This window comes from Balaenoptera borealis (genome assembly GCF_965194805.1).
Source record: "Balaenoptera borealis genome assembly, chromosome: 17".
Lineage (NCBI taxonomy): Eukaryota > Metazoa > Chordata > Mammalia > Artiodactyla > Balaenopteridae > Balaenoptera > Balaenoptera borealis.
The window spans coordinates 16,754,330-16,781,995 of NC_138876.1; the positions used below are offsets into that span (position 1 = coordinate 16,754,330).

General features: G+C 37.3%; 1 long non-coding RNA gene across 1 annotated transcript; it reads left to right on the top strand.

The window, feature by feature from the left end:
- The first annotated feature begins 2,547 nt into the window (after positions 1-2,547).
- On the top strand, positions 2,548-25,078 carry LOC309615209. The gene is made up of 2 exons (XR_014236632.1): positions 2,548-4,471; positions 4,568-25,078. It is a non-coding gene; the product is annotated as an uncharacterized lncRNA (long non-coding RNA).
- Positions 25,079-27,666: the final 2,588 nt, after the last annotated feature.

Sequence of the window (27,666 nt, forward strand, 5' to 3'; positions counted from 1 at the left end):
GAAGTCATTCTTGACTCTTCCCTCTTTTACTCCCATTCTTTATTTTATCAAGTCCTTTGATTCCACCTACATAAACTTTCTTGAATCTATCCAATTTCCTTTGTCTCTACTACACTCACCCTAGTTCAGGCTAACTTCTTCTTTCACCCAGACTCCTGTTAACCTTTTTTTTTTTTTTTTTTTGAATTTTATTTTATTTATTTTTTTATACAGCAGGTTCTTATTAGTCATCAATTTTATACACATCCGTGTATACATGGCAATACCAATCGCCCAATTCCTCACACCCCCAGCCCCCCGCCGCTTTCCCCCCTTGGTGTCCATATGTTTGTTCTCTACATCTGTGTCTCAATTTTTGCCCTGCAAACTGGTTCATCTGTACCATTTTTCTAGGTTCCACATACATGCAATAATATATGATATTTGTTTTTCTCTTTCTGACTTACTTCACTCTGTATGACAGTCTCTAGATCCATCCACGTCTCAACAAATGACTCAATTTCGTTCCTTTTTATGGCTGAGTAATATTCCATTGTATATATGTACCACACCTTCTGTATCCATTCATCTGTCGATAGGCATTTAGGTTGCTTCCATGACCTGGCTATTGTAAATAGTGCTGCAATGAACATTGGGGTGCATGTGTCTTTTTGAATTATGGTTTTCTCTGGGTATATGCCCAATAGTGGGATTGCTGGATCATATGGTAATTCTACTTTTTAGTTTTTTAAGGAACCTCCATACTGTTCTCCATAGTGGCTGTATCAATTTACATTCCCACCAACAGTGCAAGAGGGTTCCCTTTTCTCCACACCCTCTCCAGCATTTGTTGTTTGTAGATTTTCTGATGAAGCCCATTCTAACTGGTATGAGGTGATACCTCATTGCAGTTTTGATTTGCATTTCTCTAATAATTAGTGATGTTGAGCAGCTTTTCATGTGCTTCTTGGCCATCTGTATGTTTTCTTTGGAGAAATGTCTATTTAGGTCTTCTGCCCATTTTTGGATTGGGGTGTTTGTTTCTTTAATATTGAGCTGCATGAGCTCTTTATATATTTTGGAGATCAATCCTTTGTCCGTTGATTCGTTTGCAAATATTTTCTCCCATTCTGAGGGTTGTCTTTTCGTCTTGTTTATGGTTTCCTTTGCTGTGCAAAAGCTTTGAAGTTTCATTAGGTCCCATTTGTTTATTTTTGTTTTTATTTCCATTACTCTAGGAGGTGGTTCAAAAAAGATCTTGCTGTGATTTATGTCAAAGAGTGCTCTTCCTATGTTTTCCTCTAAGAGTTTTATACTGTCCGGTCTTACATTTAGGTCTCGAATCCATTTTGAGTTTATTTTTGTGTATGGTGTTAGGGAGTGTTCTAATTTCATTCTTTTACATGTAGCTGTCCAGTTTTCCCAGCACCACTTATTGAAGAGACTGTCTTTTCTCCATTGTATATCCTTGCCTCTTTTGTCATAGATTAGCTGACCATAAGTGTGTGCGTTTATCTCTGGGCTTTCTATCTTGTTCCATTGATCTGTATGTCTGTTTTTGTGCCAGTACCGTATTGTCTTGATTACTGTAGCTTTGTAGTATAGTCTGAAGTCAGGGAGTCTGATTCCTCCAGCTCCGCTTTTTTCCCTCAAGACTGCTTTGGCTATTTGGGGTCTTTTGTGTCTCCATACAGATTTTAAGATTTTTTGTTCTAGTTCTGTAAATAATGCCATTGATAATTTGATAGGGATTGCATTGAATCTGTAGATTGCTTTGGGTAGTATAATCATTTTCACAATATTGATTCTTCCAATCCAAGAACATGGTATATCTGTTCATCTTTTTGGTGTCATCTTTAATTGCTTTCATCAGTGTCTTATTGTTTTCTGCATACACGTCTTTTGTCTCCCTAGGTAGGTTTATTCCTAGGTATTTTATTCTTTTTGTTGCAGTGGTAAATGGGAGTGTTTCCTTAATTTCTCTTTCAGATTTTTCATCATTAGTGTATAGGAATGCAAGAGATTTCTGTGCATTAATTTTGTATCCTGCAACTTTACCAAATTCATTGATTAGCTTTAGTAGTTTTCTGGTGGCATCTTTAGGATTCTCTAAGTATAGTATCATGTCATCTGCAAACAGTGACAGTTGTACTTCTTCTTTTCCAATTTGTATTCCTTTTATTTCTTTTTCTTCTCTGATTGCCATGGCTAGGACTTCCAGAACTATGTTGAATAAGAGTGGTGAGAGTGGACATCCTTGTCTCGTTCCTGATCTTAGAGGAAATGCTTTCAGTTTTTCACCATTGAGAATGATGTTTGCTGTGGGTTTGTCATATATGGCCTTTATTACATTGAGGTAGGATCCCTCTATGCCCACTTTTTGGAGAGTTTTTATTATAAATGGGTGTTGAATTTTGTCAAAAGCTTTTTCTGCCTCTATTGAGATGACTATATGGTTTTTATTCTTGAATTTGTTAATATGGTGTATCACATTGATTGATTTGCATATATTGAAGTATCCTTGCATCCCTGGAATAAATCCCACTTGATCATGGTGTATGATCCTTTTAATGGGTTGTTGGATTCTGTTTGCTAGTAATTTGTTGAGGATTTTTGCATCTATATTCATCAGTGATATTGGTCTGTAATTTTCTTTTTTTGTAGTATCTTTTTCTGGTTTTGGTATCAGGGTGATGGTGGCCTCATAGAATAAGTTTGGGAGTGTTCCCTCCTCTGCAAATTTTTGGAAGAGTTTGAGAAGGTTGGATGTTAGCTCTTCTCCAAATGTTTGATAGAATTCACCTGTGAAGCCATCTGGTCCTGGACTTTTGTTTGTTGGAAGATTTTTATTCACAGTTTCAATTTCATTACTTGTGATTGCTCTGTTCATATTTTCTATTTCTCCACTTCATTTAGTCTTGGAAGGTTATACCTTTCTAAGAATTTGTCCACTTATTCCAGCTTGTCCATTTTATTGGCATAGAGTTGCTTGTAATAGTCTCTTAGGATGCTTTGTATTTCTGTGGTGTCTCTTGTAACTTCTCCTTTTTCATTTCTAACTTTATTGATTTGAGTCCTCTCCCTCTTTTTCTTGATGAGTCTGGCTAATGGTTTATCAATTTTGTTTATTTGCTCAAAGAACCAGCTTTTAGTTTTATTGATCTTTGCTATTGTTTTCTTTGTTTCTATTTCATTTATTTCTGCTCTAATCTTTATGATTTCTTTCCTTCTGCTAACTTTGGGTTTTGTTTGTTCTTCTTTCTCTAGTTCCTTTAGGTGTAAGGTTAGATTGTTTATTTGAGATTTTTCTTGTTTCTTGAGGTAGGCTTGGATAGCTATAAACTTCCCTCTTAGAAGTGCTTTTGCTGCATCCCATAGGTTTTGGGTCGTCGTGTTTTCATTGTCATTTGTCTCTAGGTATTTTTTGATTTCCTCTTTGATTTCTTCAGTGATCTCTTGGTTATTTAGTATCGTATTGTTTAGCCTCCATGTGTTTGTGTTTTTTACATTTTTTTCCCTGTAATTCATTTCTAATCTCATACCATTGTGGTCAGAAAAGATGCTTGATATGATTTCAATTTTCTTAAATTTACTGAGCCTTGATTTGTGACCCAAGATGTGATCTATCCTGGAGAATGTTCCTTGTGCACTTGAGAAGAAAGTGTAATCTGCTGTTTTTGGGTGGAATGTCCTATAAATATCAATTAAATCTATCTGGTCTATTGTGTCATTTAAGGCTTCTGTTTCCTTCTTAATTTTCTGTCTGGATGATCTGTCCATTGGTGTAAGGGGCGGTTAAAGTCCCCCACTATTGCTGTGTTACTGTCGATTTCCTCTTTTGTAGCTGTTAGCAGTTGCCTTATGTATTGAGGTGCTCCTATGTTGGGTGCATATATCTTTATAATTGTTATATCTTCTTCTTGGATTGATCCCTTGATCATTATGTAGTGTCCTTCCTTGTCTCTTGTAACATTCTTTATTTTAAAGTCTTTTTTATCTCTGCTAACCTTTTAATAAACATCCCTACTTCTATTCTTGCCTCTCTTTAATCTACTTTTCATACAGTGCCAGACTGTTCCTTTACATTAGTAAATTTGACCATGCAACCTCCAAGTTTCAAATCACTTGACACCAAGATCATAGAATAAAATCCAAAATCCTTATCTTGGCCCATGAGGCTCTGCATGGACTAGCTCTAACTCAGTAGATTCTAGCCATGTGTACCTTTTACTAGTTTTCCAACAAGATGAGGCGATGTTTCTTTTTGTCTTTGAACTTTTTCCAAAGCTTTGTCTTCTACCTAGAGTATTCTTCCGCACAATGTCATACACCTATGCTCTCATTTTTTACATCAGAGCTTAAACTATAGCAACTTTCCCAGACTATTCCATCTGAATAGATATACATTCTGTTTCAGAACTGAGTTAAGTACATAGCACTTATGTAGTTTGAATTATGTAACTTTTTCTTGGTTTTCTTTAGTAATTTTCAGGTGATTACTTAGTTTTCCTTTTACTTTTTTTTCTTTAGTAATTTTCAGGTGATTACTTAGTTTTCCTTTTACTTTTTTTTCTTTAGTAATTTTCAGGTGATTACTTAGTTTTACTTTTCATCCAGATGTTTTGGACTCATCCCTGTTGCTGATTGTGCTATGTGTATTTCATTGTTTTGAAACTGTAAACTATGAAGAAAGAGTTTTGTCTGTTCATAGATGACACAATATCTGGGATAGTGCAGGGCTTGTCTTAGAAATTCAAAAGTATGTGGAAAAAAATTACTTAATCATTGGTTGTGGTCTAAAAAGATATTAAAATTTAGGAGACTTCGATTGTTTCCATGAATGACTTTTATGACCTAGAGGTGGTTAAAGTTTTCTAGATTCTCATTATTTTTTCCTATAAAATTAAGAAATAGAATAATGTATAGGGTCATTTTATATCATTATTACATGACTTTATCTTTTTATCTGTCCTTTTATTTAAGGAAATGAACAAAAAGCTGATAATAGGTATACAAGGTTGAATCTCAAAATTTTATTCTAGGAAAAATTATTTGTATAGGGGAGAGTTGGTGAAAAGTGGTACCTACTGTCCTCGTGAATCTCAAAGAAGATAATTGTGTAATCCAGTGGTCCAGTAGATTTTGATTATATCTATTTTTCCTGCCTTTAAACTACACACACACACACAGAAAAATACTTCTGTCTCCTTAAATATAATTTTACCTTTAGTAATTTTCAGGTGATTACTTTTACTTTTCATCCAGATGTTTTGGCCTCATCCCTGTTGCTGATTGTGCTATGTCTATGTCATTGTTTTGAAACCTTCTTCATAGGCACATCTTCTTGGTCCTCTACTTATTGTTGCATTTTGAAGCTTCTCCTGTTCTCATCATCTCATTCTTCCCTAAGTCCCAACTCAGTGGAAAGCCAATGGAGGACCTAGCCGAGGACAGTGGCTGAATTGGGGATGTATTTTGAAGATAGGTGACTTAGGGGGACAGGGAGGAGCAGGGGCTGGCCCTGTATGAGTTCTTGCTTCCCTCAAACTCTAATTGGGGGACTTACCTGGTGGTGCAGTGGTTAAGAATCCGCCTGTCAATGCAGGGGACACAGGTTCGAGCCCTGGTCCGGGAAGATCCCACATGCCGCGGAGCAGCTAAGCCCGTGTGCCACATCTACTGAGCCTGAGTTCTAGAGCCTGAGAGCCACAGCTACTGAGCCCATGTGCCACAACTACTGAAGCCTGCGTGCCTAGAGCCCATGCTCCACAACAAAGAGAAGCCACCGCAATGAGAAGCCCGTGCACTGCAATGAAGAGTAGCCCCCGCTCGCTGCAACTAGAGAAAGCCCATGTACAGCAACGAAGACCCAACACAGCCAAAAATAAATAAACAAATAAATTTATTTTTTTTTAAAAAAAAAGGCACTATAGGAGGCACTATATTTTGTGACTCTTTCACTCAGCTCTGCAAACTGAGACTATTTAACTGATTCTAATTAATCACATACATTTCTGGCCCTTCTGCTGATTTCAAAAGATTATCTAGAGATGCTGCTCTTCATTCTTTAGATAGGACAATTCGTAGCTAAGGCAGTGGCTCTAATATGAGATGACTGTGTATCTCCATGACAATCTTGCTTTGGTGTTGCGAGTTTGCCTCAGGCTCAACAAGAATTAGAACAGCTCTGAGAACAGCGTCCGTCATCTACTCGACTCAGGGGAGCAAAACTCATCCTTCTCCTTTACAAAGCTTCGGTGGATAAAAGCCTCCCTTAATATCTGAACATAACTAAAAATTCTGGAACTGACAAAACACAGGAGGGATAACAGTATATAAACTCTCCCTTGCTGTACTATGTTATAGACTAATAACTATTAGTATATATTTTTGTAGTATGTATTATTCTTCATTTTTAATTCACATACAAGTGTCATCAGGTATACAGTTTCTGTTAAAATATTTTAAATCCTAAGAATTTTTTCTTTGTTATGCATTTTGGTACTCTATATTTTTAATGAGTGTGATATGTTTTAAAATGTCTTTGCAATGCAATTTCTAATAAAAGTTTAGAAAGCAGTCTGTGTTCATAGAAGTTTATATAATTAAACCAACACACATTTACTGGACACCAACCTTTGGCCAGGTGTGGGATTAGAAGGACTAATAAGGAATTTAAGGTTTAGTGGGAGAGAGAGTGAATACAAAGGAACACTCGTTTTGGTCTGTGTGATGGTTTGTAAGAGGATCAAAGTTTTTAGTTCATTGCCCAGCACTCAGAATATTCATTTCAAGTGAAGAATTCATCAGAGAGGGTTAGGGAAGCTTAGCATGAAGAAGAGAAGAAATGTTGTTAGGGAACTCTAATTAGATTCATGAAAAAAGCTGACATGGGTCAGGTTCAGTTCTAAGTGCTTTATACGATACAGTAACTTTTTAAATTTTTTGCATCAACTCCATGATATGGATACTTGTTTCATCTATAATTTACAGATCAGAAAACTAAGGAACAGAGAAGTAAATTCTTTGCCCAAGGTCACATGGCTTATGAAGTTGGATTTTAACTCAGGCAGCCTGGCTCCCAGGCTAATCCAAGAATTGGCCTTGCTTTCACCTGCTCCCCACTCCCCCTCTTCCCTCGGCTTCTTTCTTTCCTATTCTCTCTCCTCTTTCCACTGTAGAATGGACGAAGAAATAAAGAAGGTGAAGTTATAGCACATTTCATAGATCACAAGGAGACAGGAAGGCTAAAACAAGCCTTTCCTTAATTAACTCTGATGGGCCAAGCAGCAATTGCTGATGACAATTTGGTGGAAGCTGAGAAAAACCCTGAGGAGAGTTGGGGGTGAAATTGTTATGCTAAGCACAAGATCTTATACCGTGCATGTTTGTGGTAAGAGACAAGAGAGTTGGGGATATCCATTGGCAGGGAACTCACCCTCTCCTATAGTGAGAATATTTGGAAAGGAGGTGTATGATAGGCGATTTCAAAAAGTCATGATTTCTCCTAAGGCTGTATCATTAGTAATAATGCTTTTTGAAATATAACCATTAGCTAGCCGTAAATAAGACTTAAGCTTGGTTTAAATAAATGTCATATAATAGCTAACATTTATCAAACGACTAGTATGTACAGGCATTGTTATAAATGTTTTTCTTGTTTTAACTCATTTAGTTGTTATAACAACTAAGAAAATCAAGGATACTGTTTTACAGATGAGGAAACTGAGTCATGAGCGGCCAAGTCACTTGCCCAAGGTCACACACAGTCACATGGCTGGTGCAGAGTGCTGATTTGAAGCCAAGCTGCGTGGCCACAGAGCCCATGCTCTTAACCCAAACATTCCTACAACAAGGGCACGTGTATCTGTTTGCTTGGCATATGGTAGGCACTCAATAAACATTAGTTTAATTATTGGATTACATGGGTTCTAGCTGGTACTGTCTTCCATCACAGATGCAGTGTTTGTTTTTGTTTTTTTATTAGGATAACCGTTAAATTAAAATGAAAACTTCAAGCCAGAATTGTAAAGTGGAGCAGAAGTAAAAACCACAGAAACTTTCACAATAATAGCTTCAGTTTTTTCACAGTCTACCAGTCATTTCAAGCCATTTTCCAAACATGCTGCTCTCACACGTCTGTGAAGGTGCAGGGAGACCTACTGCTTGGAATATCTTGTACTACTCTGGCTGATGAGCACAGTTCACTGTTCATCTTTCAAAAGTTCCATTTAATAGCCTCTTACATGAACTTTGCATCCTTCCTCTCCAGTCACCAATGACGTAACTCTCCCTCCTCTAAGCTGACCAGCTGGTAGATGTCAAAAAAAAAAAAATTATACTGCTTTATCTGCAAGGAAGACTTTATTCAAGGCTATTGCAATAGGGGAGTGAGACTGCACACAACTCCACTGAAACAAAAGGTGGGAGGATTTTTAAGCACTGGATGAGCTAGTGAAAAAGTTCTGGAGGAGGTTAGCAGGGAAGTTGGTCAATGTCATTAGGCTATCTGTGTTTCCTAATTTTTGCTAACTAAAGTTACATTGCTACCCTCTCACAGAAACTGGAAAATAGGGACACTATCTTTCTCAATGATTGTATTTCAAAAGGATGGCTCCCAAGTCCTTGAGAAAGACTTTGCTGGGCCACACAACTATCAAGAAGCTGGGAGAAGATTTGCATCTCAGAGGAGCCATGAAAGAATTTACAATGAAAAGATTCCTAAAGTAAATGCTCTAAGTAAAGAGAGGTCAGGGGCCTACAGTCCAAAGTTTATTCAAGTCGAGGTGAACTTCCAGGCTTGGTCGTAGCATAAACATTTTTCATAGCAGTTTTCATTGTATTATAACCAAATCTGTTGTAAAGTGTGAGCCTCTTAAATATAAGAAGCTTTGGCCTGCCTACATCAGGTTCAGTGGCTGGCTCATGGAAATACCCAGTAATTGGGTATTGAGTGAACAAATGAAGACCCCAAACATCTGTAATAAAAGGCCCCAGGTACCTGGTTTTTTAGTTCTATTTTTGTCCCCAAATGCCTTTTGGTATAGACTTTCAACTGACATGAACTGAAAGGAGAAAGTTTTCTCTTATGTACTTTTTCTCCAAAATAAATCAAGTTGAAGGAATCTTGCTGAGAGAAAATGTTAGGCGTTAACCTTATTGCTGATGACAGTCCTGTCAAAACTGTCTTTTTCAATAAGTGCCTCTTTTGTTCTCTCTCTGCTTTTTGGTAGAGCTGTCTCGTTAGGCCCCTCCACCATCTCTCGTACCATCTGGCTACCCTATCCTCATCTATCACACATACACATGTGGTGTAGTCTTTGGCGGGGAGAGTGGTGTACGGAGACCACACCAGATAAAGAACTGGAAGACTGGAGTCATGGTTTGGATCTGCTCTAATTCACTTGTTGAAAGCAAATATCCTGCACTGATCAGGTGCATTGGCTCACAGACAGAGAATACATATCAGACTATTTCACACTAAAAATGCAATTTCCAGAATCTCTTGGAAAGTTAGAAGCCTCATTCCTGCTGGAAAACAGTTGGTGCTGAGGGGTGGCTCTGGTCCTAAGACCAGGCATTGCATACCTCTTCATCCTTGTCCCTGCCACCCCGACCCCATTTCCAATTCACACCCAGTCTGCTCCACTCAGTTTATCACTCACCTAGTACAAGGTCAAGCCAATCATTTCCTTTCCCCAGGACTCGATTCCTTCATCTATTAAGAGGGAATAATAGTACTCTATAGGAAATTAAGGAGAACAAATGGGATTTTACTAATGGTATATGCTACTTAGATATTCCACACCCAGTTCTTTTTTTAAATTGATGTCATATAGCATCTCTCCTATATTTGGCTTTGCTTTTTCTTGTGCAACTGTGTACTGTCTCCCAAATTGATCTTTTTAACACTGAGATATGCTCAGATGCACTCTATACTTCTTTGCCTCCAGTTGGTTAATAGTGAAAAGGCTGTGATAAGGAGAGAAGATGCAAGACAAAATTTAAGGAAAGGGAAGGAAAAGAGAGGAGAGGAGAATAGAGAAGAAAATAGAGTTAAATGGCATATGTTTTATAGTCAAGAATAAAGCCCATTCTGTTAAATATCAGAAATACAGTTTCTGGAATTCCATTTTGGTGATTTTCTTTTTAAACAAGTACAATCTATATTCTTTCTCTTTAATTAAACTGCCATTTCTAATCCTAATCTTTGAGAAACCAGAATAGCATCCACTTGTTAGAGGGAAACATAGTGCCTTAGACTTTGTTTCCATCGGCAGAGTTCAGAGATGAATGGCAACAATTATATAACTCTTTCATTCAGGAGATCCCTGCTATGGAATATTTTGATAATTACCTCCATTTCACACATGTTATCCTGCTCAGACAGGTGAGAAACAGGTCGCTTCCTCACTGCAGTGAGATGGGGAGAAAGTGGCAAAGACTAATCTGGCCTCTGATAGTGACTGGAGGGGAACTTGCTTTGCGAAGCAGGTGAAAGAATGAAGAAATCTCCACCTCTAGAACAGTGTAAGCAAGAGAAAGCAGAGGAGAGTTCTGGGAGGGGTAGAACACTTCACAACTTTGTTAATCAGTTATAAGTATGTTAGAAATTTTTTGGAACTCTGAGGGATGGAAGTCCTATCTAGCTTATAGAAAACAGGCCCTAAGAAATGATCAGCTTCTTCAGATCTACTTGGAAGGTAAAGGAAAAAAATTGAGAAGGCATTGTAATTTGTTGACTATAAATATCTTTGGATATCTGCAGATCTGGATTTGAAATTCATATCTAGTAGTTGTTAGTTATGTGATCTTGGGCAAGTTACTTAACATCTCATTCCATCCGTAAAAAATGGGGGACATGATGTTTCCTTTGAAGGTCGATCTAAATTTTAGAGATAATATGCTTGACATTTTTACAAACGTTAACAAATCTAGTTCTTGATTAAAAAGTGCTCAAATTATACAGTAGTGTAAGATGTAGATTTTCTGACAGAGGGGTTGGTTGTAGGAATATGGGAAGTATGGGAGTTAGGGAAGAAAGAATGAAGTAAAGGTAGTTTTTCTTATCTTTTTGTCAATGAATTGGCGACAGCTGTAAAAATGTCTTAGGGCGTGTCTTCCTGTACATGGTAGGTGATAAATAAAGCATATGCTTACTTCCACCTATGTATCTTTGGACCAAAGAGTCTTTGGTTTCCTAGGACTTATGACTCTGGAGACAACAGATAGTTTATTGGTTTGTCAGTTCTCCTAAGGGAATGCTTTCATCAGTAATTCAGTATTTTGTTCCCTCTCCTCATATTTTATGGATACGTTAGACATTTGTTGTTACATTTTGGGCATGCAAATCCAATTCCCCTTCCTACTTTGTGGAGATTTGCCATTTTGAAATGTATTGCTAGAACGCAGTGCCACCTACTACTAAAAATGCCTGAGGGCAGACAGTCTAAGACTTACTCTGGCAAAGAAAGGGCATGCTGTCTTGGCTTGTCTATTATGATTCACTCACCTGGGATTTGAACCTGGAGAGATTGACAAAGATTCATTGAATAGTTAGGACTTACTTGTGGTGGTGGTAGGGAGTGGAAAAGTCTGGCATTTTCTAGCAGAGCTAGTGCTTAAGCTTTTGTGGTATTCCTGCCCATTTTAAAGCATGCACTTCCCTTTATAAGCATCCATCCTATTAATTCTATAAGGCCATCTATATCCTCCAATAAATCCTATATTTTGCCAGCCAAAGGTAGCAAAAGTGGTATTTTCTTGAAACCGTGAATCCTAACTGTTAAAATGATTCTTCCACAGCTCGGGTAACCAATCAAATATGTTTTATGTGTGTGCAGTTTTAACATGATATGAGTTTATCTTGTTGCACTCTTATATCTCTAAAAAAACCTCTATATAGCAAGTCTCCTCAACAGGTTGTTTCTGCAAATGTTATATTTTCAGTAATCATGCCTCATCTTTTTGGAAACTGCTATCAACAAAGCTTTGTCTTCTATTTTATGGTTCATAAGAAAAAAAAGGCAGCCAGTATCGATAATTAATCCCTCTTTTCCTATGACATTTTACCATTTCAAAGCACTTTTATAATTTTTATTTCCTTAAACCTTTAGAAACACCTTAGTAGTTAGACAGGCATGATGTTATTGACTCCACACTCCGGATAAGAAAATGGCAGCCTGGAAGAGTTCAACCCACATTGGTCAGGATCACAGGCATATTAAGTGGCACAGTAGGATTTTTCACCTAAGGGGTCTGGTTCCAAAACCAAGACTGTTTCTGTGACACTATAGCCACCTCCCTTTCTTTATTATAACTTTGCCAGCACACTCTCTTCAGTGTTACCACCATCACCGCCTTAACCTTCCCAATTCTTTGCTCATTTTCCTTTGCTTTTTACTAGCGACTTTGGGGGAAATCAAACTAATTCCCGTTTAGAAAAATATTAAATGCTGCCACATAAAAAGATAATAATGACGGGAAGTAATAGTAAAATTTTTTTTAAAACCCACAACAAAATGTGTAACAATCGTCTTACTCTACAGACCAGAGCCCAAGGAAAACTACTGCCTTGTAAGACTGAATGTATCTCCAAACATCCAATTATTTGAATGAGCAAATCCAGAAGTTTTCTCTAACATCTAGTTTGTCTGACATTTATACCCAGTCAGATAGCTATTTTGATAACACTGACCAGTTAATTCATTCAAAAATGCTCACAAAGTGTATATTAATGCACTATTTAAGGATCTTCCTAGTTGAGTACATATTATATTATCAGTTATCCAACCTTCCATCAAGCACATGCTGTGCTTCCATTGTGAATTAAGCATTATGTCAACTATTGAAGGTACATCATCAACATCACTGTTGCATAATGTCTAAGATTATTGAACACTAACTATGTTAATAATCATTTTAGTCCATTATTTCAGTTAATTTTCACAACCATCCTATGATTTAGGTAGTGTTTCCATTTTAGACTGAGGGAACTCAGGCTCAGAAGTCAAACAACATTCTTCAGGTTGCATAACTTTTAGGTAAAAATTAGAATATATTGACAATACTTAGTGTTTACCTTCAAGACACTTGTAGTTTTGTATAGGAAGACTATAAAGTGTGCTTCAGTTTTTTTTGAACAGATTTCCCCAGTTGCTTCACCTAGTCTAGCTAGGTTGACATCCTTTCTTCCAATCCTGGGAAAAACTTTTTAAAAAAAGGAGTAAAATAGTTACTATGGAGCCCCATTATATATGGTTAATTAACATTGAGAAGTTATTAGCAACATTAATTTTCTTTTTGGTCTCTGAAACTGGCAACATTTTCCTTTCCCCTTTTCCTTTTCTTAACATGCACACAAATCTTGGATCCTATGAATGCCTTTCTGTGAGCTTGGTGTATATGAAGATGTGAAGAGCCTTTCCACATAGGCTTCATCTACAGGTCAATTTTTCAGCAAACCATTTGTATATATTGAGGCCATTAAGGGTCAGATACTGCTGCATTCCTGCCCTGTCTCACATATATAGAGTGTTATTCAGATTTGTCCTTTCTTTCACTCTTCTAAAATATTTTCTTGCCTCTCCAGAAGCTGACTCCTTCATCTCTGTGGGACTTTCTGCACCTTATCATTTGGATCTCGCAATCATTTCCTAGAGGAAAGACTATTTTTCCATTTTCTGATAATCTTCATTATGTCCTCTGCAGACTCATTGTTCTCTTTCCAATTCTAAGACAAAAGCTCCTCCCCCCATATTGAAAGGATGCCACTTGTAGCATTAAACCTCAAAACGCATCAATGATAGGACTGCATATGTTCCTGGGCACAATTTTCTTGGGTTACATCTGATTGTAGCACCCCCATATTTAAAGTTGTTCAGCTGAGGTCCCCAATGTCCATCAGTATAAATTCCAGACTTTTTCATTTCAGGACCTTAAGAAGGCTTCATGATTTGTCTTTTTAATTTTTAGACCTTATATTTCACTACATTCTTCCTTGGGCACAAAGCTCAGTTTCCATTTTGAACTTTTCAGTTCTTCAAATGCAGCAGCTATCACTGGTCTTTGAAACCCTCTGCATGTATTTTAATCCCTTCTTGGACTTTTAAACTCCTAGTCATATAAAAACTGATTCTTGTTCTCATGGTAGTTATGTTCTATGAAGTCCCAGCAACGCTGCATTACCAAATAATGAACTATTTCCTAGGAGAAACGCACATACACACGCATATGCATATACATACCGCACATAGATTATAACCTTAAATCCTAAAAGCAGCTCGTCCTGGTAGATTCTATTTTCTACCAGGATTATTATTTTACAAAAGCGAAAATAAGGTTCAGCAGTGTTAAGTGACTTGTGTGAGGTTGCCCCACTAACAGGTGCCAGAGTTGGGATTCAAGCCCAGTCTAACTGGCTGGTGTCAGAGCATCTTGCACTGTCCTGCACAGCCCTTTGCAGTCTCCCCCTTCTGCTTATCTCTGAGCTGAAACGAGGAGGCATAGCATCATCTTCTTCCATCTCTGTTGGGAACATGAGAGTCTGGACACTGAAAACTTTTGCTGCTCTGCGAATGTCTATGAATAAGCCAGGAAGAGTTGAAAGTATTTATATGGGAGTTACAAATAAATTTGAGTGATAATTTTGCAAATACAGAATCCATTGATAACGAGGAGCAACTGTACATGTCTCAACTGCCACCCTTGGACTGAGTTTGATATACCTACTTGTGCTCTTGAACTTCCTCTATCATAGCCCAGTATTAAAATTGCCTATTTATTTCCCTACCCTGAGAGTATGTAATCTATAATAGGAACTTTTCTATATTGGCCATCATTGTATTTCCAAGTCCTATTCCAGTGCTTGACACATGATAGAAGCTCAAAAAGTGGTTGTTGACTAAATGAACTAATGAGAAAAAGTACAAAGCATCCCACACTGCCATACTTATACAACCATCTTCACAATGAAGGTTTAGTTAATTTCTGGCTAGTGTCTTCCCAACAAAGAATGGGCAAGTGCTTTAGGATGCCTTGTTCAGCTTTCCTACAGTTCTTGTGAGAGACAATGATAATGAAGAAACTTTGAAGTTCTGGGTGTTTCCTCTGTTTCCAAATACTAGGAAAGTCTCTAACATGGGTCAGAGGAGTCCTTATTTCAAAGAGTTTAAGTATTTCCTTGAGTTAGAAGAGATTTCTCCTTTTGCCCAACACACCCATAAAATAATAGCTGTACCACAAGCTTAAAAAGGAGGTTGACAATTTCAACTTCCAGGTCTTGTCTTTGAATATAGAGAAATTGTCCAATGGCACAAATGATGTGTTAATCTCTGAAGAACTTTGACAAAGTCAAAAATCAAAATAATCCTGTGGCTAATTTTAATCAAGCCATTCTGCTCTCAAAGGAATGATGACTGTCTTAGAGTAAGAACAAATATATTGCAAAAGGAGGAATAAACCTTATAAAATGGGGAAAATTTCATTTTTACGAAATAAAATCCATTTAAAAAAACTTGTGTCACACCTGATAGAAAATGAACCAGCCCTTGATTGATATGATTATGACTAACATTGAACAAGCCTAAGAGGTATTCCTCCTGGATCTCTTTTTTATGGGTGGTGTCAAAGCTTCCATGGGAAATTTGCCCTGGCCACATATCAAATCATTATAGAAGCCATGGACTGAGCCCTCAGCCTCTGGCCTTCAGGTTAGGGCCTTCTATATCAGGCTGCCCTTCTAGTTTCTAATTAGCTTCTAATTTCAGCTATGTTTATCTTGAATATAAAGCTTGGCAAGAAATTCTAGCCCAAATGTAATTACACTGTGATCATTCCAAAATTTTTACAAAAGTATGTTTTCCTCATTCCAATATTGAATTTCTTTCTGGGTTCCCATTTTCATAATTATCCATCAGATGAGTGCCTCAAAAACTAAATAACTTTTGTTAATTTGAGTAACTTAGTTACAAAAATCAAAATAGAACCCTGATTCTAACAACTGATTTAATCTTTCTGAGCAAGAGAGCTGTTATATAGGTTTAAGGCTGTTTGGGAAGGAAGTACTGACCATTTGCCAACAATAACTATCAATGATAGACAGTAAAATTGCCTCTGGTGACAAGTCTTTTCAAGGTGCACTGAAATTGGAAGTAATTTGCATTGATCTTACTCCCCATTCCTATGATAGTCTGTAGCTGTAAGAATGTTAATATGAGATGTTCTTACTCTAAATTGATTATTACTAATGCATTATTAGTAAGTTGGCTTTTCAATTTTGTCTCTAAAAAGTCTCAGTGTTCAGAATGTCAGTCAATTTGAAACCTAATAACTTGGCAAGTATGTTCTTTAACACTTGTGATAATTTCATTGACTTTAAATTTTGTCCTCCAAGTTTTTTTTAAAGCTTTATTTATTCTTAAGTATAATAGTTATTAAAGCCATTTATTTTTTAAATAAAATATTTATGGCTAGTCCCAGAGAGCTACATCCCCTTAAAACGTTGCTCTTTCTTCTTCTTTTGTCTTTTTTTACCTCTGAGTTTCAGTATATCTTCCTAATTTTTCTTTCACCTTCTTGTTCTTCTCACCTTCACTTTCTTTTCTACCCTTTTTTCCCCCTGTCATCTCTGATACAAGGAATTAAAAAAAAAAAAAAACAAATAATAATCAGAGCTTCTTCTCAGACATTTCTCTTAATAATTTGGATTCTCAAGTCAATTCTCAGAATGAATCTAAACATTTAAATGACTCTATACACCCAGAGGGTATATTGTTAATAGCTGTCAACTGAAATTTTTTTGTGTTTGATGGAATGCTTATATTAAATACAATCAGCAGAGGAAAGGTAAAATTTTCCCTGAAGAAAAATATAATCTTAGTATATTAGTCAAAAAATAAAAATTAAAAAATAGGAAAGAAAATCAAGAGGTCAGTCTAATGAAGTTCTGATATTTTTAACTTTTATATTAGTCTCTTTTTGTTAGATTTCATGCTTTACACACAGGAATTGTTGGAAAGAGTTTGAAATCTGTTTGAGTACTATTTTTTTTTTTTTTGTGGTCTATCAGTCATTTCTGAACACTTGATAATACTTGGAAGTTTGTAGAAGAAACACTATTTTATGATACTTTGCCATAGCTCATCATTGGAATCAATTGTCAAGGCATTTACAAGAATTTAGAGAGGTTTTTTTTTTGGCGTGGCCATACGTGTAAATTTGGTTATGCTGACCTCAAACTCAAATCTTCTAATAAAATCTGAAATATATAACTTGCCTACTACAGAGATTTTGAAAGTTGTGATAGTATTTGAAGAGTTATTTAAGTCTAGAAGAAAGAAAGCATGTGTTGAGTTTAATGTTGAAACACTGCCTTGTGTCACTTAGGTAATCAGTATTTGTACATTTATCACAATAAAATACAACACAAAAGAATCCTTAATTCCTTAAGTACGAAAATAAGTGCAGATTCTAAGGTGAAGATTCTCAAGAATCTCACTAAAATTATGACCCAGAAGATGAAATCACTTTAAAGCACTTTAAAGAAGTGCTCAAGACTTGAGTATATTTTAGTTTGCATGACCTTGAATTTGGAGCTCTGAACTTGCATGGTTGTATGCGTAACGGTTCCTATAACTGTTAAACTAACTCAGTTGAAAACACAGTCATTATGATGTGCTGGAAAACTGCAGTATTTGGAGACGAAATATACCCATCCAGAGATGTGCATGTCTGAATCTCTGGTGATTATAATGAACAAGTTATTTGGTTGCACCCAATGTTACTACTCATTGTTCCCCTGGAAAGTACACATAATCTCTCTTAATAATGGCACATGTGACTATTGTAAATCCTTGTCTATTCTCATTCTGGGATACAAAAAAAGAATATGGCAGCAGTCCACACCCCCGCAATTCTCTGAACATGGAGAGGAAATGGAGTCTTTTTGCCTCATGGAACAAGGAGGAACTCTAATTCCTTTCTTTATTCAACAGTTTTTGAATACACACATTGATATAGACATGAGCTACCCATGGGTTTATGTTTCTGTCAGTTCCTTTCCCATCTGGAACTCAGGCCTGACTTAAAAATTCTCTAGTAAATGATGGGAACACATGTTAAACCCATTGTTCCTACTGACTTTCAGTCAAATTTACTATACGGTAACAGAATTATTTTCTTATTCTAACAACTCACTTTCCATGCAGCAACCAGAGTGATTTTTAAAAATCTGGTTACAAAGTGCTCCTGGTTAAAGTCATTAAATGTTTCCAATTACACTTAAAATTTTTAAAAAGTCCTTACCCTCTTCTACAAAGCCTTACATGATCTCTCTAACATCATTTTTTACTAATCCCTTCCCGGACCACTCAGTTCCAACCAGTTCCTCAAATAGCCCTCTTCTTGATGCAGGAACATTGCCCAAGCTGTTTTTCTGCCTGAACACTGCCCCATGTCTTCATCTCAGCCTAGATCTTTAAATGAAGGTCATCTTTTCAATTTTTAAGGTCTTAGCTTGCATCATTCTCTCATAGTGTTCCCTATATTCTTTGTAGTATTTATTGTAATCCTAAATCATGTATCTGCCTATTTACTTTTTTGTCCACATCCAAGACTAGATTAAAAAAAAAAAAATTCCCTGCCTTCATGGGTTTTACGCATGGAACGTATTCAGTAAGCAATGAGAATAACTAAATGAATGAACAAACAGCTTCAGCACATGAGTGAGTTCAGTACGTGTAGGCTTCTACAGAGTAAGAAAACGGTAGACATTGTACCCGAGATCTTTCTCACCCAACCATGAGACATTTATTTGAGTAGCAAATTATGAATGAATGGATGTACTGTATAGTGGGATAGATCCACTTCTTGAAGGGATGGCTATAACTGCTTAGATAGTCCCAAGGAAACTCTATAAAGGCTACCGAATGAGCAGGAATTTTTTTTCCTACCACAACCCGAAGCAGGGCAGTACATAGACCTGGACTATGTGTGTGTGTGTGTGTGTGTGTGTAGAGAGAGAGAGAGAGAGAGAAGGCCGATCTTCAAATATGAAAGCAGAACCTGAAGAACTGATTCTTAAGAAAAAAGTCAGGCAGTTGAAGACCAGCCCATTCCAGACAAGGAGATGTGGAATTGTACAGACCTGACTTATTGGTCCAATTACAAACCCTGCTTCTCTCCTATTGTAGTGAGGAAATGAATTCTCTGTTCTATAGTCCAATTACTTCAGTATTTCATTCATCCACCCAAGTATGCAAAACATCCATCAGTGTGTTTATTAAGCATCTACTACATGCTGGACTCTAAGAAATGCACCTGTAGTAATGAACAAAACTACTTTTATAAAGCCATGAATTTAGTTAGGTCATTAAGCACATCATAGTAAAGAATGATGGATATAAAGAAAGGAAAATTTGCTGATTTAGGGAATATTGGAATATAAGAATACATCTTAGCTGAGGCGTCAACATTATAGTAACATAAAACTAAATGCCTAGTATCACATACTTTATCTCATTTAATCCTTATAACAGCCTACAATGATGGTGCTAACTCTAGTGGCAAATTGAGACTTTGTGTTGTGCTCTAAAGCTTGTTTACTAGGGCCACTTATTTTTACTTGTAAAAAATTTTTACAAGAGAATGCCTTTAACTCTTTTCCTAATTTTAAGATCATCTGTATACTGTTTGAAATAATAAGACCTTAGTAAATTCATGGTTAATGGCTTAACCATGGTTTATTTGATATGTCAACCTGTTGACAGTACTTCTGTCTTTAAGTGACAAAGCATAGTTTTCCACAATGAATATTATAACAATAGTTTCCTATAGATTTTTTTCTTAGTCTCAAGTTTATAAGTCCTTGGAACTATGAAATTTCTCTGTGTTCTAGGACATAGACTCTCTGGTAACAAGATACAGAACAACTATAGATTTTATTTACCTGTGTAAATATTTGCTCACCCTCATTATCTGTTTGCAATTTGTTTTGTCACCTCTAGCACCTGAGCCAACTGTCTTCTAATTATTTTGATGGATTATGGCTTCTAATTTCAATTAGAAATTCATCCAGAGCTAAGTTAAAGAATGAGACATATAACCTACCTCATCCCACATTAATAGATGAGGAAATTCAGATCCAGTGAAATTCACTCTGTCTCACAGCAAAATAAAGCTGATTTGAAGCTCAAGCTCTTTCCGCTATGATGCACTGCCTCATGCTTTTTTTTTTTTTTTTTTTGGTACCCTGCTGAGGATGTTCCACTTTTCAATTTCTGGAATAATTTTCTGACTTAATATGTTTCCGCTTAAAGGGTTTTCAAGCATTCCCCCTCTAGATTCGTCTTCCTTTATGGTCTCTGTCTCTCTCTCAAAGAATTTTTTGAACATGAAGTTTGACCACCAAAGACTCTTCTGCCAATGTACAGTTGTATGCAGTCATTTCTGGTAAGGTTCTGGTTTTGTGTAACGACATTTTCCATCATAGGTATATTCTCATTAAGGTTGGTAAATCCTACCATTTCTTGCTCTATGGTTAGACTTTAAAACATATGTGATAATAGTGGTTCAGGATCTTGGCTAAACTCCTGAGTCAAAAAGTGTGTCTAAGTGGATGGTTGCTTTGTTGACTACTGAGCAAATCTGAAGTCTGTGCATCCAGTTCAGGATTCCATTTCTAGGTGTCCCCTAAAGTTTGCAAGTTAATCTTCAAAAACAATAGGTTTGTATCTTTTGGAAAGTTCCCAAGGACCATAACTCTTAAATTTGCTCTTGCTTTCATAGTTTGGACAGTTGTTATTGTGCTAAAAGATACTGTTAGAAATCTTTTTTTTTTTAAAAGGATTTTCCATTTTGATAATGATGTTTGTGAGTCTTAGAAAATGGTTCTTCTCAGAGTTACTCTTAAATAATCTTTAAATTCTGTAACATGGTTTCTAGAGTTCAGGTTTTTTCTAACATATGTGCAAATATATTCCTTAGTGTCCTATCTGTGTTGTTCCATGTTTACAGGGAAGATGTTCAGATGATCTTTGCTGTAACATATCAAGTCCAGGAACTTCTTAGAAAAAATGTAGCCTTGGTGTGAATTAGATGGATTGAAAAACAACAACAACAACAAAAACAACAGGCTTTTGGCAGATACAGTCCTGTTCCAGGGCACCAGGCTTCACAAGCAGAGGACTGGTTGCAATGCGGCATTTGAATAGTACACAGACTGTACAGCTTTCCATGGTTGTCCTGCAAGGGCATCTGGATCTAAATTTTGCTCACCTGCTGAATGTAACTTACATGCTTCCCAAGCTAAGTATGTATGTCCTAAGTTCAATAGGCCAATGTATACTTCAGTGGATGGATTGGCTGAGGTCACAGTTCTTTCAAATACTTCACCGTAAGCACATAGAAGTAAGGCTGGGAAAGACTACTGCCTAAGATGTTTCATTTTGAGGTACGAGTATTTGGTTTATCAGAAACTGAGACAAGGTCCCTAAGAGTCTTTCGTTTCACATGAAATGATCAGACGCTAAATTTGTACTAAGAAGTGAAGATACACCTAGCAAATTTTGAATTGTTCATAACCTTCCCTAAGGCAGAGAGCATGCCTTCTTCATCTCTCTATCCCCACAGACTAGCCGGGGGTCAAATACGAGGTAGATACTTGATGAATATTTACTAAATAAATACAGAGCTGTTCAGCATTCCTAATAATATAACCCAGATGGGACAATTTTCCTATCCAAATAGCTGCATCCCCCAAACCTGATTTAACTCCACAACTCTTTAAAAAAGAAAAGTTTTACTGAGGATTTTGTGGGACATCAGGGAAGCAGAATCAGATTCCACAATCAATATTTCTCAATTTGATCCTCTTCCATGACCGTTACCGATCTTTGCTCTTGCTCTAAGCTCTGATTCTACTTCTGCTTGCTGTCTCTCCTTCTAAAATCTCCAATCTTGTGTAGGAGAGTCAGCCTGGAATTAAACTTGCAGACCTTGCACAGTAAAACAGAAACCTAGTCATTAAGCACACCGTAACTCCTTGTTTTCCCTGAAGTGCTCTTTGGTAGCAAAACGGAGGTAGAAATCTCATCCTTTCACCTCAAGTGTACAGTTTATGTGTCCAGTAAAGTCTCTCCCAAAGGAGACATTCTGCTGCTAAAACAACACTGCTTAAGTCTACTATTATTCCAATTATTTGTATTTTCCTTTGACCTCTTAGAGGTAGACTAAGAGGTCTGGCAGGGGAGAGAATTTGAATAAGTACTGCAACTCCTTCATCCCCATAGAAGATTAGGGTTCATGTTCCGATGCTGTTACAGAATAATGGTGTTGACCTTAGTCACTCTAAAACTCCACGCTCCTTTTCTATAAAATGGAACTCTTTAGAGTGAAATCGAAGTCCACGGTTTTCAATCTCAGCTACACATTGGACTCAGCAGGGAGTTTCACAAAATGTGATGCCTGATTTAATTTGTGCAGGATAATTCCCAGGCACCTAGGTTTTTAAAAGCTCCTCAAGTAATCACGAATATGCAGTCAAGGTTCAGAATTACTAATCTAAGAGCTGTGGTGGTAATTAAACTAATATGTATGAAAACACTCAAACTGAAAAGGGTTAGATGAATATAAGAATTTCCTTCTAGTCTTTTTATTAAAGTAAAACAAAACCTGTAAGACATTACAGGGTCTTTATTTCATGCCTACAGGTAGGGTGACAAACTTGTCCTGTTTTGGCTAGGACTTACCTGGTTTCAGTACTGAAAATCCTGTGTCTTGGGAACCCTTCCATCCTGGTCAAACCTGGATGGCTAGTTACCCTAACTGCAGGCCTTATAAGCTGTGAGGTTTATCGAGTTCAAGGAACCATTAAAAAATCTCTTTTCTATTTCTTACGGTACTGGGATATTCAATTGAGCTGTAAGTCAAAAGACTAGAACTCCAAATTGAATGCACACTTATCCTCTCTGCCTCTGGAAAACTCTTTCTATTTTGCTTTCCCTTGTTCTGCATGCTTTTATTCAGGATAGCCTCTCAACCTAAAATGTCCTTATTCTCCGTCTTCATCTACCTATTGCTCAAGTATCTGGGACTTTGGTGATTCTCTAACCTTAAAAAAATAAAGCGGGCATTAACATTTGCGTTGAAAATTCCCTTGGTGATTTTTTTCCTTTGAAAATACAAAGTTTATACAAATGTTTAGAATTCAAATAGTGGCCATGTTTATGCTCAAAATATGTCATGGATCAAACATAACTCTGTCTAGGTCCAAGTATCCCAGCCAGAATAATGGTTTGATTTAGAAAACTTGCACTGATAGTAAAATAAAGCAATTGATCCAGTAATCATTAGGACTCCACTTTGCTGCCTGGCCTTAAGGAAGTATCAAGTCAGTGAAAGCCTTGTTCCTAAGGAGTGGAGTCTGTGTGTTGTTGTTGTGTGTATGTATGCGTGTGCATTGTGTGTGGTGTGTTTGTCCTTGTGTGGATGTATGTGTGGGGTGTGTGTGTGGGGGGAGGGTATGTGGTGTGTGATATGTGTGTGTGTTGACAGTGTCGGCAGGTGGGGATGGCTTTTTCTTCTTTTCCACCTTTCAAATCTCACACGGGGTTCTCCCATCATCTGAATCTAACTAACTTGTCCTGGCAAGGGGATCAGGGGTGTGTATTTTCCAGGTTCTCAGCCCCCGTGGTACAATAGAGAGCAAAGAAGGATGGAGATGTACTGATTATTAGCCAACAGCGTCTGGCAAGTTACCACACTGCCTGCAACTTTTTAACTAGAAAAGCCAACTTGACTCCATATAAGGTGACTAGGAAGAGGGCTATCTGTAGAGTTTGATTTAGTGCTAATAATTTGGGGCCATGTAATAGTGTGCGCCTTGGCTCCTTTTACTGTCCAGGGAATAGATGGAGGAGGGTCACCACTCTCTTCAGCACCTGGCACGTAACATGCACTCAGTATTTGGTGGTTGTCATTACTATTAGAGCAGCATGAAAGGCAATTAGCTCTTGGCAGCATATTCAGGCAACAAGGCCGAGTCACGCAGGAAAGTTAGGCAATGGCCACAGAAATCACTGTCACTACCACATGCAAAAGTACAAAGGGACAGCTGATCGGAAACACCACATGTTGAGTTTTGGTCTTTTCACATCACACCCTACACCTCATTGCCCAGCCCACTGTCAGACATATTTATGAATTTCTGCTTGGAGATTTGTTTTTACTCTCTCTCTGCTTTTTTTTTTTCTCTCTGTGTGAGTAATATTTCCAGTTCTTTCAACAGATGCTTACTGGGCACTTGCTATATGAAAAGCACTGTGCTGGGAACCAGGGAAATAGAAATATATAAATGTGAAAGGCAATTACTAACTTTACAGGTTTATAATGAAATAGGGAGCGAAGTGTGTGTGTGTGTGTGTGTGTCTGTGTGTGTGTTTGGGCATATATAGTGGCTATTATGCCCTAGGTACTGAGGATGGAGTTGCAATAATATCTTTCCTCTCTTTGGGATTTTGTTGACCTAGTAGAGAGGCCTAAGACAGATATGAAAAACAGATATAGGAGGATTTGGATATTAAGGAGTTTATAAACAGAAGAGATGCATTCCTGCTGGATTCACTCCTAAAAGTTTTAAATAGTCAAAAGGTAAAAAAGTGATTAAAAAAATAATGGAGTATATCCCAAGGACACAGGTGCCAACTTGAAGGGATACCTACTGGCCAAATCTCGGACCATCTGAGTGCAAAATAATTGACAGAATATTGAAAAAATAGTAACCTATGTATTCATCTTGATAATAAATAGATAAATAAATAGAAAGAAAGAAGGATGGATGGGGAAGAAAGGAGTTCTTTCTCACAGTGGAATGCTGAGTCCCAACGGTAAATATATAGAGAGCACAGGGGTTGATTATCATTTTTCAATCATCAGAGTAAAGACTGTTTCAGGTAAGAATTGTCAATGAATGTTTAATCTAGGCAGAAATTTTTATAAGAAGCAGCATGTTTGCATGGTCTTAATGTGTTTCTCCTCTGCTTATTAGTTGCACAGGAAAAAAAAAAAGTAACCATGTAGTGGCTGTAACATTTTATGTTCCCATTAGCAATATGTGAGTTGCTCTACATTCTTGCCTTTTTGAATTTTAGCTATTCTAGTCGGTATGGAGTGGTATATTGTTGTAGTTTTAATTTGCACTTCCCTGATGACAACGATATAGGGTATCTTTGCAGTTACTCCAGCATGGCCAGAAGCAGAGTCTTCATTCTTTCACTCTGTAAAGGGCTCCATCCCTAGATTGTTCCCTGTGTGAGCCAAAGGGAGTATATACCTCTCAGGATACCTCTTGTTCCTTCGATTGTGTGTGAGTATCATTTTGGCTGGGTTGTGGAACACTAATGTCAGAAAACAGACCAGGGACTTAAAGGCCATGTAATTGGAAATAGACATTCTAGGCTATTTATGATAAACTATGGAATTCCAGACAAACTCTTATTTGTTTCATATACACTTTTCCCATTAAAATAATAAAATGCACACCAGGTTCTCTTGAGAAACTAAAGGAATAAATGGTAATGACAATAAAGACTACAGTTTTCTGAGTGCTCGTCAGATTTGAACCTTACAAAAATATTCTAACAATCATTTGACCTGCTGTTTCACCAACACCATCTTTTAAATTTGTTCCCAGAAACCCTAGTATGAAAATTACCATTTTGGGGGACTTCCCTGGCAGTCCAGTGGTTAGGCCTCCACACTCTCAATGCAGGGGACACGGGTTCAATCCCTGGTTGGGAAACTAAGTTCCTGTACGCCGCACCACACAGCCAAAAAAAGAAAAAAAAAAAATTACCATTCTTTTACAGATGGTGAAACTAACCATGCAGTTAGTTACTCTCTTGGCCACATTGCTAGTTGCAAACAGGGAAAAGAATGCAGACCCTGTCTTCTGGCCCTTGTTTTATACCATACCACAGTGTCCTGCTTTGAAAAAGAAAATGCTGAAGGTGGATTTACTGTCATCTTAACACTAGACAGGTTTTTTTTCTGGATTATCCCAGATCATTGCTCCTCTTCTTCATTCCATTGCGTTTTATATCATTTCACCATTAAATAGCACCTACGCTAGGGACAAGAGCAAAGAAAGAGAGACAAAATAAATACACATCAGTACGTTTTGCTACAGCTAGATAAAAGTATGGGGAGAATGGATTAGAGTTACGTGCCAATCAATTCTTTACCCCCCTCCTTTCCTCCCTCCCTCTCCTCTCTGCTTATTCTTATGGAGTACCTGTTCCATACTAATTGTAAGTGTTTACATTTTAACTGTAAAATGGGGATGCTAATTCCTGTCTTATAGAATTGTTGTGAAACAGAATAAGATTTCTTTGTACTATACCTTTACTACAGTTAATGTTCATGGGGCAACTCAAGGGATAAGTGACAATAGGCACTTATCCCTGTCCTTAAACAGTTTACAGTGCAGCACAGAATTTTCTATCGATCTTGGTTTATTGCATTTCCCATTGTCTTATACATTTTTTAATTGACAGAGCCACAAAACCTGGTCGACTTGGCCATGAGCTAATAACTTTGATAAGAAAATACCTACATCTGGGATATAGTGGGAAATGATTTCTCCTCTCCCAGGTTTGGGTCCTTGTCTTCTTCACTGAAAACAGATAAGCCAGACACACAACCTTCAGCAAAATAAGGAGAAATATCTGTCTGTATGTGGACAACAATCCGTTCCAAGAGGTTAATCAGTAAAGAACTAAAATGATGAGGAAGTATAAGTCTTTCATTTTATTTTCTTTCAATTGTTCTTTTTATTTTTTTTTTTGACATGCATCAACTGTGTTGGATATAATGGAGTTTTATATCTCTAGCTTCAAAGGCATCTACGGTTCAAACTTCCTCATTGAGGGAAACACAGCCTTTTAGAAATATGTTGAAAAACCAAGGCTGCCAATGTTATAAGCACCCTGCTGACACAATATGATTTTGTGCCTGTGTTTTTTTCCTTTTAACTTGCATCTCTAGGCAGGGGATAAGTGCCTGCTAATTAATCCAGTCTCAATCCTGACATAGTCACGCTCATGGGAATATCTATTCCCTACTTAGGGGGAATGGAGAGACTCAGAAACACACATGCATTAACCCGCTCAGTCCTCAGGCAGCTCTGCTGCCAGAATGTGTTGCCAAGAGACTGTAAGTCATCAGGCCTTTCTGACACATTATAAAACGTATTCTCTTGATATGTAAAAGCCAGTATGGGAGGGATTTAATAAAGTACTAATGAGAGAAGTAAGTGACTAGGATACCCGCCCAGATGTGAGAAGCCATCTTTGCAGAAGGGCTCAAGGGGGCCATGAGGAAAGAGAAAACCTAAGAAGGGTACCTTATGGCCAAGAAGAGAGACTGACAGACATCAAGAAACTATGCTGTCTCTTGGCTGCATAGGTCCAGAAGGCGAAGCGCTTGTGTAGCTGACAGGATCCTGTGCCGGTGGGTAGAGGAAGAAATGAGGCTTGATGGAGGTGGTCACTCTCTTAGGTAGTGGTTTCTATAGGTCATCAGAAAAAAAAACCAAACAAGCAACAGCTTTGTATATTGTAGATGAGATGATATCTATCTCTCTGCTAAGGAGGTATACAGTGGTATTCAGTGAAACGCCTTCTAGTAACAAGT